The sequence below is a fragment of the Cydia pomonella genome, chromosome 22, assembly GCF_033807575.1.
Source record: "Cydia pomonella isolate Wapato2018A chromosome 22, ilCydPomo1, whole genome shotgun sequence".
Classification (NCBI taxonomy): domain Eukaryota; kingdom Metazoa; phylum Arthropoda; class Insecta; order Lepidoptera; family Tortricidae; genus Cydia; species Cydia pomonella.
The window spans coordinates 3813278-3831685 of NC_084724.1; the positions used below are offsets into that span (position 1 = coordinate 3813278).

Sequence of the window (18408 nt, forward strand, 5' to 3'; positions counted from 1 at the left end):
AGCAGCATGGGAAAGGGGTAGTACCTTAAGTACCGCATTTAAAAAACAATAGGCTAGTTGATTTTTTTATTATTATATAATGATATGAATCAATCAGGTTTATTTAGAGAATCAAATGTCTATACGGGATCCATTGCGTTAAAGCAATACAAAGGTCAGAAATTATAGTCAAAGTCTGACAAGCGCACTTTACCGACGAAACGTTCCTAAAAAAATAACAATACATCGTGACGTCACGATGTCACGTCCATATTGCTTAGAAGCCGTTTCGATGTATGGAAAATTAGGAAAAGCGATTTTGTAGGTGGAATATTGAGTTTATGTATATACATAGTTGCTTTACAATATTTTTAATAAAATGTAAGGAATCTAATGGTACGGTCAAGTCTGAAAATATCGATACAAGGTGTCAGAAATATGTATACACTACCCTAATATATGGGCCATAAAGTCGTGTATACATATTTTTGGCATATTTTTCGTATCGATATTTTCAGACGTGACTGTACGTATTGTAAAGAGATAGGGTCTATCTGAGGTGGGGAATGTAAACGCTCGAGGTAGATTTCTGATAATGTACCTATAGTTATTAATATTTATTTTTTTCGTCAAACTAATAACAAAAATATCGACTATTGTTGATGCTTGCCATTTTCAGAATGAATCGCCTGCAGATCTTTATTCCTTCAGCACAAAATGTCGCCCATTTCTGAATTCAAATAATCGTTGCCATACCACGAAACTGTAAAGGTTGGAAAGTATACATATAGGAAAGTGATAGTAAAATAATTCCTCCATTATGAAATGTCAACATTAATTTTAAAAAGAAATATTCCATTCGCGGGCGACGTGAAGGTTAAACTTATTTACTTATCCTAAAAACCGGTCGATTTCGCAAATGTAAACAATCATTGGTTTGGCTTAGTGATGGGCAGTGCTCGCGAAGTTTCGGAAACAAAAGAATATCGCGAGAAGCTTCTCGAGAAATTTCACTTGAAAGGAAATTTCCGAGAAAGTATAATTTAAATGTGCAAAATTTTAGATTATTTGTTTTTTGTATATTTTATTTGTTTATATTATTAATTTATATCTATTTGCAATACATTTGAATTCTTCCAAATACCTTAAAGGCATAATTTCTCTAAGAAATTTCTTCATACAACGTGATTTAAGTGATTTATTAAGTAATTAAAAAAATATCAAATGTTATATTGTTGTAATTATATGTACTTTCTCGGGAATTTCCGTCCAAGAGAAATTTCTCGAGAACCATTGAGAATAGGGTTGTTTCCATCTACAAATCTTAGGGCAGAATTGTATCCCAATAAATTCTTTTGGATTATAAGAACATGTTAAGCTACTTTTAGGGGACCCGTAATGACCATATTTTTGTATATATATTGAATTTAAAATATCTTTTGGCTCACGTCACGTGACCAAACTCGAAACGTCATTGAAGATTCTGATAACGTCACAACTCTCGGATTGACACTGTTGACAGTTCGATAAACAACAAAATGACAAATATCAGTTGACAGTTCGTATCTTCTAAGTGTGTATGTAGTTATGTGTCAAACCGTAAACTGTGACGTCACAAGATTTTCAAAGAGCGTTTTGGGCGGGAAAGCATCTGTCAAAAAATATTTTGTTAATTTAACATATTTAAAGCCGTTTTTAGTATAAAAGTTGAATTTTAGGGCAACTTTTAGTTAATATAGAACGTAATACAAGCGTTTCAAAAAATTGGAAACAACCCTATTACCAGGAGAAGGAATTATCGAGAGCGAGAATATTCTACGGCACATCACTAGTTTCACTAGAGATGATAGCTTTAATGCAAATGTCAAGGTTGCATTACGACATAGAGTCAAAGAACTGGTCGCGTAAAAAGATGACATTCATCGAAAACGCTAATCGAAAAGTAATGGCAGGAACAAACGGAAAAGGAGATGGTCATTTTCATACATTGTTTACCTTTTGGTAAGCGTTAATGATTAATAATCACCTCGGGCCTTGGTTACACTTACACCCTTTTATTTAAAAACATCATGCATCAAATGCTGGGGTATCCTATATCGTCATCAATCTCATCACACAATATCTTATAAATCAAAGTTCCCCGCCGCATCTGCCTGTCTGTATGTTCGCGATAAACTGAAAAACTACTGAACGGATTTTCATGACTCTTAAGGAAGGGTTAGGTGTATAATTTGTTAAGGTTTTTTGTAAACCGTGCGAAGCGAAGCGCGTCGCTAGTTCATACTATAACAGTCTGTGAGTTGTAGACTTCGCGAACCCTCGTGGTCCGGCCCGTGGCTGAAACGAAAGCATTTTTGCCTAATCTGATACGGTGATCCTTCGCTTGCACTCGATGCTCGCATGGTCAATCTATTATTTCGTCTCAAAACCGGCCATAGATTAAAGTTTGTGGGATAGTCTCCACCCTTGCCCCGCGCGAGTTGCGAACTTCAGACGACTTGTAGTAGTAAGTAAAATACTTTCTGGCGAGGTTGCGGAAGAGTACTTCGGCGTTCCTGGGACCCTCGCCCTATAGCACTGAGGCGGCAACAGAGGGGTTTTAGTGGGTAAACCATGGGTCTCATCAGTCTATACGGGAGTCCCACATTACCATCACAGGCCCGTCCCCGCGTCTGGGTGGTATGCGAAACGCATTTCCCCTCTTAAAAAAAAAAGTAGTAAAATACTTTATTGCACTAAACAAGTACATAACACAGGAAAAATACAGTGAATATGTACAGGAGAACTTATCCCTTTAAGGGATCCCTTCTAGCTAGCCTTTGATGTCAAGAAAAAATCACGAAAAAGTCGTGAGGTTTGAGTTGGTTGGTTAAGGGCTCCTCTACACGATGGCCCAGCGTAGGCCAGTCTAAGGGACGCAGCTATGCGGTGGAATGAGATAGCAATATCACCTGCTCCCTCTAACGCATAAATGCTTCCCTTGGACTGGCCTACGCTGGGCCATCGTGTAGAGGAGCCATAACCTTTGACGGCAAGATTAAAAAGAAGTAGCTAACCCTAGCAACTGGACTAAACACGATGCATTAAGTGCATCAGCAAACTTTTATAAATACATATACATAATACTTATATATCCATATATATAATAATATATACTATAAATCTACTGTGTGTGTATCTATTGTGTGTGTGAATGTAGGCTTCATAACGGTTTAGCAACACCTACTTTTTCGATTAACTTCTCTATTACCGCTACCCAAAGGTTGTCTGGAAGAGATCGCTTTTTAGCGATAAGACCGCCTGTTGTCTGCCTCTAAATTTAATCAATTGTTTATTTTTCTTGTATATTTTTACTGAGGTGTGCCAATAAAGAGTATTCAATCTATCTATCTACAATTACATTTAGATACATAACCGCACACGCCTACCTACTTTTCTCGCAATTGACATTGGTTTGAAAACCATAACTTCTTTAATTGCGTAAACGTAAACAATTATTGTCTAGACATAATAGGTTAATGCAAATGTCAAGGAAACATGGATATGGAGTCAAAGAACTGTTACTAAGTGTATCTAAATATAAACTAACTGATGATGATAACTTTATAGCCGATTTCGGCCTCAGCGACTGCGTGTACTGGAAACCCGCCGCCCCCACTGGGAAAGAAAAACCCGCCGCCCCCACTGGGAAAGAAAAACCCGCCGACCCCACTGGGAAAGAAAAACCCGCCGCCCCCACTGGGAAAGAAAAACCCGTCGCCCCCACTGGGAAAGAAAAACCCGCGGCCCCCACTGGGAAAGGAACAGGCTCTGCAGGAGTTGACTACTATTTATTAATACAATCTGTAAATAGCGTCATTGTTTTACTAAACATTAAGTTCGCTTCTCTATTCTTACTTTCTTCTTTCTTTATTTTTCTTTTTGTTTCTGGTGGTGACGTGCGACACCAATCTTGTCATAAAAAAAAACAGTCGCTGGTCACTATATCGATCAAACTGTGTAGTCACGTTAAAAAAATGTGTACTGGAAAAAATACACTAGTGTCTCTGTGTGCTGTAGACCTCGCGAACGTCATGGCTCCGCCATCTTGGAAAAAATAAAAGACAAGCTTCTAAAATTACAGGTCACATTTTTCAAGCTAGCACCGGTATAAAAATGCGAGCTTTAGAGGAAAATAGCTTCATAATAAGTAGGTATAAAAGCATTTTAGTCCAAATTCAGAAGGAGACGCTTCGCGCTCACTCGGTCACAAAGCTTCTTACTGTCTGCTGCTTAAATTCAATTTTGACTCAAACAGTATGGATTCTGACATACAAAAACAAACATCTGGCAAGAGCATTTCGGGCTATGCTTAGTGTAGTTTCGTAGTTAGGTACCATTCTGTCAGAACAGGCCAAATGGAGCCTATTAATTAGTAAGTATCATGTACATTACAAGCATAAGGGAATACCTTCGCAGCGCTTTGTACGTCTTTTTACTGAGAAGATAAGATTTTTTGAAATAACTCAAACACTGCTGGACTGATCTTGTTCGCTAAAGTTTTCATTGAAAGTATTTACTAAGCCTTTGTGTCAGATTTAGTTCATATTTTTTTAGGTTCAAAAGTTAGAGGCGGACAATTTTTTTTCTTTCGGAGCGTTTTCGAAAAATAATAACTTTGAAAGAAAATGGTTTTGGAGGAGGTTGGAGACCCTTATTCGTTTTCAAAGACCTATCCACACTAGCAAAAAAAAAAAAAAATTATGGGAGGTATCCTAAAAAGATTTTTTTAGGTACTTTTTATTTTACCGTTCTGTTGCCATGCATGATTTATGTATCCATGCCAAGCATGAGAAACTCAGGCTTTGGTTTTAGATATGTATATCTTAAATGTTAGGGGCTCGCTTGCCCGGTGCGACACTTCTCCACACAGTTTGCGCAAATGTAAACAGTTATTAGTTTGGATGTAAACAGTTATTAGTTTGGCTAGAGATGATACGTTAAAGTAAATGTCAAGGTCGCGTTACAACATGGAGTCAAATAACTGTTGCTATATAGAAATATTGTGTTGTTGTTTGTGTATTGTAGTGTTGTTGTTGTTGTGTTGTGTTGTTGTCCGATATATTGGCGGTCACATATTTTTAACCGTGGTTATACAGCTTTTTGAGTACACATTTGCTTGCTATTTACGACATGTCAACTTTTAAATTACTGTAGTATTTTTAACATACCTAGTTCGCCCGATTCGAACTTTAAGATACGTCAAATATTTGCTAAATATACGATATGGATTAGATATGTCAGTTTCAAAAGTGTCGTTTCTTCAAACAAAAACGTCACTTTTGACACTGACATATCCAATCCATGTCGTATCTCTAGCAAATTTTTAGGGGGTTATCGTTGAGATTCCAGATGGCGAAGACGTCTCGAGAATATTTTTTTGTGTTTTGCTCATTAATGTTGTTTATAGTACATATAGCATAAAGTATATAAAAAGTACATATAGCAAATTATGCAGTGAACTATCGTGGAAGTGTGCAGCTAGTCAAAAACTAATCTTGAAACGCGTTTAACCATGTTTTAATCTACACCCGGCAATCCATCGTGGCTTTTAGTAAAGTCCAGCTATCTCTTTACTAAAAGCAATTTCCGAACAACGTCATGCTCTACGAGCACACTTAAAACTTACAACAAAACTTGACATTGGCAAAATGATCATAGATTTTGATGAAAGCCATATTTTAGAATATGAAGAAGGAAATTTCTGACGTATCTTAAAGTTGGTGCGTTAACACGTGTCATCTCAATACAAATTATGCGATTTAAGGCTGTAAATTATATGGAAATGACACCTGTCACCATCAACCTATGGGAAGAATTCTGTAATGTCGCATATAGGTTTAAAGCGGCGCGAAATTCGTGCACATAGCCAATGCAAATTTAATCATTTATTTTGCATCCTAGCTGCAACTTATATTTATACACAAACAGGCTAGCGTGCGCTCAAAATAAGACAAAACTATATATAATAAGGACATATATGCAAATGTCAAGATCACGTTTCAACATGGTATCAAGTCAAAACAACTTTTCTTTTAAATAGTTGGACAAAAGAGACCTTGTGGTGAATACTATAATACTAAACTTTAACACATAACTAACACTTGTCACTTCACTGTTTTTTTATTAACTTTTGCAAAAAAACGTCACAATTCTAAAACATACTAAATGAGTGGCTCTGTGAACTGTAGAACACGCAATATGATTGATAAGCTTAAAAGGGAAGAGTAGATTTGCGATCCAAGCGAAATAACGCTACTTTTTCTACGAAATAACGGTACTTTTTCTACGAAATAACGGTACCTAAAGGTACCGGTTCCTGCTACCTAAAGGTACCGGTTCCTGCTACCTAAAGGTTGTCTGGAAGAGATCGCTTTTTAGCGATAAGACCGCCTGTTGTTACCTGGTTCTATTTTCCTTTAAAATTCATTTGTAGTTTTACATGTATGTAAAATGTATAATTGTTGGTGCAATAAAGAATATTTACTTACTTACTTACTTACTTTTTCTACGAAATAACGGTACTTTTTCTACGAAATAACGGTACTTTTTCCACGAAATAACGGTACTTTTTCTATGAAATTCAATTTAGGGAGAAAACGTTATCCACTAACTAAATCTTAACAAATCACTTTGATTTTGATGTCGATCGCTTCAACATAATATATTCTAGGTTTAGAGATTTCGCTTTTTCTTTGAATAAATGTTCTTTTTTTTTTGTTTTGCAGTGTCTGAGAAAAAGGAAAACCTAATAACCTAGTTTTTCATTGTGTCAATAACATAATAAAAAATCATGGAGAATGGAATATATTTAGAAGTGAAAATATGTTTTCTCTTCTTGTATGGGCGATCACGTGGTTTGCTTCCCTCTTAAACCTTCGTAAATTATTTAAAAAATTTTGACAAAGCATATTATAGTGTAAGTGAATTTTTGTTAGATGATTATTAATGGTAACTGTGCACAGAAAAATTGAATTGTGTAATGAAAAATTGTACGCCTTACGGCACAACATAGTGATACAATGATGATGCAATGGAAAATTCAAAATTCAAAAATTTATTCTGCAAGTAGGCCTCAAGGGCTCTTTTACAAGTCGGTACAACATTATAGTAACATCATATAGTGACAGGAAAAATATATAACAGCATTTATAAAAACAACAGCCAATACCTGGGTAAACATTACATTATAATAATCTTAAAATAAATAATTACTACAATACAATAGAGATGTACAGTCTCTATGGTTAAAAATACATTAAATCTGGAGATGCCCTTCTGGAGATGGACCTTTACTGATGTACGAGTATATATGTTGGACAAATAAATGCTTTTGACTTTTGAAAACATGTAAACACAATAAATACATAGGTACTTCTTTGAGTCACTATCACCGCGTACTTTGTATTGTATTGTATTGTAGTTCGGGCGATTTTCCGCAACTCGACGACTGGCGCCTATTTTGCGTGACAAGGGGGGGTGGAGGGTTGGCTACTCTTGCCAGCCCAACTCCTCGAGGAATCCTATCAAACCTTTGATGTTGAGTAGGACCTCAGGGAGGTCTCTCGGGGATCCGAGATGTTTTGCCCTGTATGGGGCCACTCCGCTGCATTCCAGCACCACGTGAGAGGCTGTTTCTTCTGTCTCCATGCATCCTCGGCATAAGGGACTGTCTGTGACACCTGTTATGAAAAGATGTTTGTTAAATAGTCCATGACCTGTTATGACACTGGTTACCATACTCAGTCGGACCTTCCCTAGTTGAAGGAGCGCCCTTGTGAGCTTTCCGTTGATGCCAGGCATGGCTTCTTTTGCCTGTCTGCATCCAGTCTGATTCAGCCAGTGTTCTGTGTGTAGTTTCCCTGTACGTGCCAGCAGCATTGAGCGTACCTTGCTAAACGGTATCGGAAGAATCGGTTCCGGACCAATCGCCCCCGCACCCGATCCTTGCCTGGCAAGCTCGTCCGCAGCATCGTTACCCCGGGATCCACTGTGTCCCTTGATCCATTGTAAAGTGATCTTATTATTATTATGACATACCTCCATTAGTCGTTCGTGGCATTCGTGTATAAGTTTGGATGTAATTATATGGCTATTTAGAGCCATTAAGACTGCTCTACTGTCGGAGAGTATGCGGATGGAGGATCCTACTACCTTCCTTGCAATGATGGCAGCCGCCGCGTTTAAGATGCCCATGCACTCAGCTTGGAATACCGAGTTATGGGCTCCTAGCGGTGTGGTGATTGACATGTTCAGGTCTTCTGAGAAGGTTCCGGAGCCCGACCCGCTGTCTGTTTTGGACCCATCAGTGAAGATTCTCAGCTCCCGGAGATTGAGTCCTTCGTGGTTGTCGTCCTCATATAACTGTATTTTGTACCTTTTGTCAAAGATAGCTTGTTTGTGAATCCGATCCGTGCCCGACCTAAGCACTGGAAATTCGTCATATACCTTTTCCAGGCATGTTGTGTGGAGAGCTCCTATGCTGTTAGACCATATATTAAGGGTTCGCAACCTTACCGCTGAGAGACTGGCCTCTTGCTGTATGTGTAGATGCAGCGGTGGAAGGTTTAACATGACCTCCATGGCTGCAGTTGGAGTGGACCTCGTGCAGCCAGTGGTGGCCGCGCATGCGAGCCTTTGGAGTCTTTGTAGCTTGTCTCGTACGTTGCCTATGTTTGTTCTTGGCCACCAAACCAGGGCACCGTAACAGAGTAGGGGGCGGATTATCGTCTTATAGAGCCAAAGGGTGATTTTCGGGTTCAGTCCCCACCTCTTACCAATCATCCTTCTGCACTGCCAAAAGACAACTCCCGCCTTGTCTATACGTTTGTTGATATGATTGTTCCAATTGAGTTTACTGTCGAGAGTTAGTCCTAAGTACTTAACTTCATCGGTCAGCTGCAGCTCGGTTTGGAAAAGTGTTGGTCTGGTAAAGTTGCCAAGCGCCCTTTTATTGGTGAACATTACCATTTCTGTTTTGGTGGGGTTAACTGATAGGTCAAATTCTCTGCACCAGCGTTCTACGATCCGGAGAGCTGACTGGGTGAGGTCGCATACTGTACTGGCAAATTTACCTGATATCAATATTGCCAGATCGTCAGCGTAGCCTATTGTGTAGAAGTGTTCCTCGTTCAGTTTGGTTATAAGGTTGTTAGCTACTAGGTTCCACAGCAGAGGCGACAGGACTCCCCCTTGAGGACATCCTCTCACCGCTGCTACGGCCTGCGGTTGACCTGCATACCTTATAATCCTCTTGTTTAACATGTTCATGATCCACTTTGTTAGTCCGGGTTCCGCGCCATGGCTTTCCAAGGCATTCCCTATACTGGTAAAGTAGGTCTTGTCAAAAGCGCCCTCGATGTCAATGAAAGTGCCGAGGCACAGTTCTTTGTCGTGGATGGCTCTCTCAATGCGGCTTACAACCATGTGTAGGGCTGACTCTGTGGATTTACCTGAGCTGTACGCGTGCTGGTTGTTGTGCATCGGTATGTTCTTTAGCGTTCGATCCCTCAGATCCCTGTCGCACAGTTTTTCCAGAGTTTTCAGCAGGAATGATGTGAGACTGATGGGCCTGAAGGATTTAGCAGCCGTGTAGTCATTCTTACCTGGTTTTGGTATGAAAATCACGTTGACATCCCTCCATCTCCTGGGCACGTACCCCCAGGCTAGGCAGGCTACCATGATATCGGTTAGAGTTTCCTGGATGAGTCCTAGACTCCACTGTAGGAGAGCAGGGAAGATCCCATCCGGACCAGCCGCCTTGAAGGGATGGAAGCTGTGTATGGCCCACCTGAGTTTCTCAGCGGTGACGATTCTATGCGCCATTTGCCAGTTGTTGTCTGTTGTGCTGTATTCCTCGTCCTGCTGATTTACATCAGCGAGGCTTACGCATCCCGGAAAGTGGGTTACCAGGAGAAGGCGTTGAGTCTCTGCAGGGGAAGATGTGTATGTGCCATCGGGCTTCCGCAGTGAGCCCAGTTGTGATGTGGGCTTGTGCGCTAGAGTTTTCCTTACCCGGTTGGCCTGGTCTAATGTTTCGATGCTGCTGCAGAAGTTCCTCCACGATAAGGATCTCCAGTACCGCAGTCTTTTTTTGTACCTGGCCTTGGCTTCATAGTAGTTGTCCCAGTCCACTTCGGCCATTGTGTTCATGGCCCTGTTGAAGAGTCTCCTGGTTTTCCGCCGGAGTCTCTCCAGTTCTGGGCCCCACCCCTGGTGACCCGTTATGGCAGTCCTTGCCGGTGGGTTTAAGGGGCACGCCTTGTGGTAGCTGTCTACGAGGGCATCAGTTAAGATGTTTACCTGCTGTTCTATTTGAGTTGGTTCCCGAAGGTCATCCCTCGGAGGAAGCAGATCGAGGCTTTCGCCTAGGATCTTCCTAAAAGCGGCTCGATCAGTTTTCCTGGGATTCCTACGGGCGATTGGTGTGTCACTAGATGCTAGTAGATTGAAGCGAATCCATCTATGGTCTGAACAGGAGGCCTCCTGAGAGACGTGCCATCCCATAACTAGTTCGCTGACCTCCTCCGAAGCCAGAGTCAGGTCAATAATCGTTTTGCATCGTTTGTTTACAAATGTTGGTTCAGCGCCCACATTTAGAATGTTTAGATTTGTAGTCACAAGATATTCAACAAGTGTCTTACCTCTGTTATTACTGGTCTCCATTCCCCACAGCTGGTGGTGTGCGTTGGAGTTGGCTCCGATGATAATCGCGAGACCTGCTCTCTCGCAGTGGCTGACCAGTCGTTGTACTTCAGCAGGCGGCGGCTCGTCCTCTCCGGGCATGTACGCCGAGGCGAGGACTAGGTCGCGACATCCTGTTGGCAGTGGAACTTGTAGTTTAATCGCACACAGATCTCTGGAACAGAATTCAGTGAGCGGTTGTGCAATAATATTGTTAGTGGTTAGGATGCATGCCCTAGGGACGGCATGTACCGTGGAGTAATAGAGCTTACCTTTCGTGTCAGAGAGCCCGCGTATATGTCCGCTGCCCGTCCAAGGTTCTTGTAGGAGGGCAACGGCTGTTGGCAGACCTACCAGACAGCGTCTCAGTTGGGCCGTAGCGGCCACGCTGTGCTGGAGGTTTGCTTGTAGGACACTAATCTGTGTCCATGTTGTCGGTGGTAGGGGGGCCATCCTGCATCTCCCCTCCCTCCTTCAACATGTCGGCCAGCCCCGACTCTATCCAGGCCGACAAGTCCTCGCACTCGGATGATGTCCCGGCTGGTCCCTCACCAGTGCCAAGGAGTTCATCCTCCGAGAGTTCAGGTATCGTCGGCTTGGATAACGACGGGGGGGCAGCTTTCTCCCCAGAGGCAGACTTGCTCTGCTTGGGGGTGCCCTCGGCCTGTTGGCTAGGGACCTGTGCACCCGTTACCCTTAGGGTGGAGCCCTGCAGGGTGGGAGGCTGGTCCACGTATTTGCCTCCTGGACCCCTGAACTTCAGGTAGACGTTGCCCACCCCACAGTTCAGGGATCTTCCCCTTTCCATAAAGGCAGGGACGAGGTCTTCTGAGATTGTGAAGGCACCGCGTACTTACAATCTTAAGTGCCATGAGGCACTTAAGTCTTTCATGCCAATTTCCGCCATTTTGAAGTTTTCCAAAAAACGAAACGATAGAATAAATGTAAAGTAAAAATGCGTATCAATGTTCTGAGTATTGAGTTGACTGCTCGTACAAACGACTATTATGCGTAATGACATTCTGCCAATCCTTACTCGGCCAAAAAATCCGTCTGCGAATCGTTGTCGGCGAATCGAAAATCGACGTATTTTTTTCCTAATTTGACCAAAAGTCATGAAACATTCTTCCTTATGCTTGCGTGGTTAAAATCTATCGGGTTACTCGAACCTATGACACAGTGTTTATTAATATTTCAAGGTGTTCCTCTCAATGTTAAGGCTGTGCGTTGTTTATCACAAGTAACAGAACTGTGTAATACAATAAAAAATGGCAGTCAAATTTGAATCATTGTCAATAGAATAGGTATATAATTGAATATATTTCGTATTATAATCGAACGAAACAACAAAAGCAACTGTGTTCAATTTAATAATGATTAAATTTTCTTGGAGGTCATTTGAACTAGTGCCGTGAGACCCTAAAGGTTTACTTTGAGACAGTTTGATTTTTGATGTCGATCGCTTCATATATTCTCGGTTAATAGGTTCCGCTTTAAACATTATTTTATTTTGCTAATTTTGAAAAAAAAAAAATAACGTTGTTACCTAGTTTTTCATTACAACATGCTAAAAATCATGCAGAATGGGAAATATTCAGACGGTCACGTGGTATACTTTTCTCTTAAGTTTAGACATTTTAGTATTAATTGAATCCTCAATACTTTTAAAATAATACTTTATGTTCCAAACCAATAAACATGCCTAGTTGCATTGCAACATATTTGATAGGCGATTTCGACAATATATTGTACTCGCAGGGCACTTATAAATAATTACCTATTCAAATAGCCCTTTCTAATCTATTGTGCAATTAACCCTTTTCATCAGTGATACGTTTACAACAGTGTTCACAAACACTTGGAGCTTTGATATTACGGCCGTTACATTTAAATTGAAGATCCTCACTTTAGTTCTTCTAGTCAGGGTAGAGGAGTTCCACACCGGTTTAAAGGATGACTCACGCTATACCGGGCCGGAGCATCCAGCGCTCCGTTTTCTATGGAAAGTACCACGTGATCACCGATTAGCCGTCATGGAGAATTACGTGTCGTACGCCTAGGCCCGTGCCCGGCCCGGTCTAATGTGAGTCATCAATTAAGCTGGCTGAATGCGGCTCGGGCTTTTTTATCTGAGTTTCAATGACGGCTTCCGTTCCTCCGCTCTGGCGGCATGGCATTTTTATCACTTGTCACTATGTCCGTCACTTTCGCGCTTACATACTTGTTAGAACGTGACAGGCATGGTGACAAATGATAAACAGCCGACCAATGTAGCCCTGCTGGTCGACAATTCTGCCCAGATAGCAAAAACTAGCCAGGGGACCGATTTTTGAGTTTCGAGCGCTCGATTTCGTCACTCGAAAATCTGTGGAAAACGGAGAAATGCTATTTTTTTTAATACGAGCGATAAAAATTGGGAATCGAGTGGTATTGACCACTCGTTTTCAATTCCATTAGGAGAATTTAAATGCCTAATAGTGGAGATTTTATTGAACAAAATACACGAAATCGAGTGGTCGAAATTCAAAAATCGGCCCCCAGTTGATCAATGGTAAACTCACTCTCGAATTATAGCAATAAAACGTATTGAGAATAATGGTTTTTAGTTCAAAATGAGTATACCTAACATAGACATGCTCCAAATTTTTTACATCAAAGGTAAAGTGGAAAGGAAAACTGTCTGTATATATCCATTATGTATATCATTATTGAAAATAAGACGTGTATTTTGGAGGCATCTTTGATACGATTTTCTCTGCTTTAAAAGTTAAGCAATCGTGTAACGGCTACTACAGAAATGAAGAAGATGCCATGAATAACCAGCTCACCAATCAATACTGTCATGAGTTGTGTAGATATTATTTATTAAAACCAAGCCGAACTTATTTTGGACTCGGTTAAAAAGAGAGCATTACATTCAACTCACACGCTGTACTGTCGCGTGACAAAAAAGTATAGATCACTATAATGACTATAATGATCGCTATGATCTACGCTACACTCGTGAGCAGAGGTCAATACCGTCATTAGAATGACATAATGCTATGGAACCTAATGTGAAGTTACCATAATGACATGTTTGATAGATGAGAATGCGTATATGCTGAAAGCCGATGTCTGATAATAGTATCAGACATCGGATTTCAGGGGGCAAAATTAAAAGGCATAAACTCAATTATCGATGCTTTTCCTATATACTAGTGATCGCTCCAAGTTATTATGATATTATAAAAAAATTACCAAAATAGATAACGACGTCGTTAATAGTTCCAATTCGAAGAGATACAAATCAGAAATCTATGATTTAGGTCGACTAAATGTTATACAATGGGCTGTGCTCTGAAGAATTGTTTGACATGATGCCCATGGCTACTTTCTATCACCGCACCGCTCGCCGTCGGCAGGTTGTTCATCCTCATACCCTAGAGCCTAAATGGTCGCGCACTGTGCGGTTTAAGAGGAACTTCCTCCCGCGGAAGCTCTGACTGTGGAATGAGCGAAGTTTTCCCGAGGGTCTACAGCCATTATGGTTCTTCAAAAAAGGAGTGTACAGATTTTAAAGAGTAGACAACACGCATGTAACATCTCTGGATTTGCAGGCGTCCATAGGCTACGGTGACTACTTGCCATCAGGCGGGCCGTATGCTTGTATGCCACCGTTGTGGTATAAAATATTACACCTTGATTCCTGCACTCCTGATTATGATGCTAACTCAACTACTCACTTACTCACTCACTTTTGCACTTACATAGTTGTTAGAACGTGACAGGCATGGTGACAAATGATAAAGAGCCGACCATTTTAGCCCTACCTGCTGACTATAGCGATATGATATGAATGGTATACTGGTAAGCTCTCAGTTTCTCAAGCAAACTACTATCCCATTCGTTTGTTATTGCTGTTTTGAGGTTAAGAGCTGTTACATAATACTTACCTTTGCAATTTGCATCTTTTTATGGTTTGTACTTGTAAAGAGGTTATGTGAGGTGAGAAGTTAATAAATTGATTACGTTTTGATTGTAGCATACCTGCATAATCAAACATCGGTTTTTGGGGGAAAAAAATCATGACGGGTAGGGAGTTTCTATATCGATAAAATCAAATACATATCGATAATTTTCTCAAATGCTAGTGATCGCCCCATCTTTGTTTGTTTTATTTTTTGTATGTATTATTTCGGAGTCGGGCAACATGTACCACAAAATTAACAAATTTCGTCGGGCCGCCGACACATTTTCAGAGCAAAGATAACTAGTACTTACCATACATGTTATTTGAATGTTTATGTTTAATTGTTATTTCAAAATTTCGTTTTAAAATGAGAGTCGAACTTTGATTGTATGGCGGTATATATTCATTATTACACACTTTTTACACACTTTTATTACACACTTTTTTACACACTTTTATTATTATTTATTTAGTGCTTCAAATCTTGTAACTTTAATTTGTACCACTTCCTGGTGTCTGTTTGAGCTGAAATTTGGTATACTTCTGTATTTCCGATGACAATGCAATAGTATACTAAAATGGAGCTGATCTGATGATGCAGTCGGAAGGTAGCCAAAGGAACTCTATGATGGGAAAACTTAAACACATTGAGTTTAGGCTCATTTGAAAGGTCTCGAGAAGTACTTGATAGACATACAAAAAAGAGAAAGTGCAGTCTGCAATAAAAGTGTGAGTCATATATTTTTGACGGTTACTTGTTTTAGAGTGCGTTCAAGCTCACACTTGAAAAGTTTTTATTTGCTTTATAATTAGGTACTTAGGAACTTGAAACTTTAGGTTCGTGGGGTCCCAGCGCGCACAAGTTTTTTGCAAAAACCGCGAAGTGTCTGGTTGACGTAACTGGTGACCGAAGAGCTGGCGGCTTCCTCGCACAACGTATCAGTATTGCGGTACAACGAGGAAATGCCGTTAGCATCCTTGGGACAATGCCTAAAGGGCCTATTTTAGATTTAAGCTAGTTATAGTAATCCTCTGTATATATCCATTATGTATATTTTGATATTATAATTAAAAATATATATGATTATATGACCTAAAAGATTGGATTTTTCTGAATCAATCGAAGTGAAAAGTATAGTATATAACTCCTAGTTTGAAGGGCCCATTTTAGCCTCGGCCTATAACAGTGCTCGCTTAAACTCGGATCGAAATGGGTTACTTTATGCCCTAGTTGTATGATATATTATTAAACTAGACGTAAACATTATACAAGCTTCACACTTTTTATTTCTATGCCATCCATGTTTTACACTTAGTGGTTAGACAGTACTAACCTCGCTTGGTAACTCAAACACATAACAGAACATAACCCACTGCAATCCGCTAACCGGAGATTCAACGTAACTTACAACGGTTACATAAAACACACGAAAAAGGTTCTAAGCGACTACGTTATACATGTAACTACGTATGCTACAAAAACTGCCGAAAAAACAATAGTTATCTTGGACATGTTAAGAGACATCTGAACCTCGCCGCCAAACGCTTGAAGTTACACTATCATTTTTTAAAAACATTCTCAAATAACATATTTAGCATTTCACAGCTTTTTATTTGTATTATAATTTTTGTTTTCGTCTACATATTTTCCAAAAGACTAGTATTTTCACTTAACTCTTGTGTCAACCAACATTCCCTTATCTGTCTGTACCACACCGAATATTGGCCTCTGCGATACAGGCTTGCCTAGTGCGGGGACCACCGATAGCGAGATTACATCGCACGTTATGATAAGTTCCTTGGATAATAAATTAGTGAATAAAAACGTATATACATATAGATTACTTAAGTTTTTCGTACCTCCTTATCTTAAATGAAATGCACCTGTGTCTGGTACTAGTTTTCGTTGCTAGAAATTGTTATTTATGCAAAGGAGTTAAGAGCGAGTAAAAGTTTTGTTTACAAAACTTCTACTCGCTCAATTTTTTTTGTTTCGCTTTTTTTCATATTATTTAAGCATCTTCTTCTTTAATTACGCTATAATGCGTAAAAGGCACTGGTCGTTTGTCGGGAGAGTGAGCGAAACGGCGAACAGTGTTGTTAAAGTAGTGTATACAACCTGCTACTGTATGAGCAAGGTTTCCCCGCTGCACCAATATAATTAGCCTTAATTTTAATTGTATATTTTATTTTATTGTATTGTTGCGTTATTGTAATTTAAATTATTATTATTTATTAATATTAATTTTTTATTTGTTATTTTAATTTGATACCTGAATAAATAACATTTTTATTTATTTATTTTATTTTATTTTAATTTAAGAGCAGGGCTCTTGTCGGTGCAGCTTGATGAAGTTGTCTCCACCTTGGTCGATCCGATGCCAGCCCTTTATGTATTTAAGCATGCCGTTTCAAAATAAGAGCGTAACTTCGATCGTATTGTATGTCCCCACCGGCTTTTTGGCAGCTTGTATGACTCTTAACACATTGAGGCATATTTACTGCAATTCCTTGTCGCTTCGGTGATTTTTGCGTTCTACTTTTACAAATTTTACATATATGTATGATACTTATCTTGAAATTGAGTGACCTTTTGTGCCATATACCTATTAAGTAACTCACTGTTGCCAGCGCCTTCGTACGCGTGGATTTGTATGTTGGTTATTATAATTATTTATATTGTAACGTCCCATGCCTAACTTTCAAGCTCATAACTGAAAGAACAACTTGATCTCAATATTAGCCATCTCAACTCCCTTAGAAGAAGAATTTTCCAAACCGCAGAAATTCTTTTTCTTGTATTTCAAATATAATTAATACATTTTTACAAATTTTAAAGTATCTCGTTCAAAAAATATTTTTATCCCCATTTTAACTCCCTTCAGATATGAAATTTCAAAAATGCTTAATTTAAGTAGGTACTTTTCTTGTATTCTAAAAACATGCCTTGTTCCAAAGTTTCATGTTCCCGACTCAAAAAAACGTTTCATTTCGATACAAACGTTCAGCCCCTTTTCACCCCCTTGGAGGATGAATTTTCAAAAACGCTGATTTTTTTTTCTTTAATTAGATAAAATACCTTTTAACTTCCTAGCTTAAATTTAAACTTGTACCACAAACATCCTCTGTTTTGTAATTTCGGCTCTGCGTTGGTGAATGGCTCAGTCAGTCAGGACACATGCATTTTATATACAGATACTAGACCGATTTCCTTCACAAGAAACGCTGTTAATATGAAAACATTTGGATTGCGAATAAAATATGATGTAACTAAGTATACATTGTAATTTGTATTTTTTACAGTTATTATTTACCTCGCATTTCAGCGTTTCACTCAGTAGCAAAGTTTGTTTGACAAGCCTTTGTGCCTTGAAACCTTTGCAACACTTCCACTCCAGTTTAATTCCACTCCACTTTATTCAATTTTCAATTCAATTTTGGAATCATTATTTGAACTATTTGAATGCCTACTTCAAGATATTGTATCATTGACGTCCGGTTTGGCCTAGTGGGTAGTGACCCTGCCTACGAAGCTGATGGTCCCGGGTTCAAATCCTGGTAAGGGCATTTATTCGTGTGATGAGCATGGATATTTGTTCCTGAGTCATGGGTGTTTTCTATGTATTTAAGTATTTATAAATATTTATGTATTATATATATCGTTGTCTAAGTACCCTCAACACAGGCCTTATTGAGCTTACTGTGGGACTTAGTCAATTTGTGTAATAATGTCGTATAATATTTATTATTTATTT

General features: G+C 39.4%; 1 protein-coding gene across 1 annotated transcript in view; it reads left to right on the forward strand.

The window, feature by feature from the left end:
* The window catches only part of LOC133530125 (uncharacterized), a 64957-nt gene that overhangs the window by 14817 nt on the left and 31732 nt on the right, over positions 1-18408 (forward strand). The gene's annotated exons all lie outside the window — the stretch shown is intronic.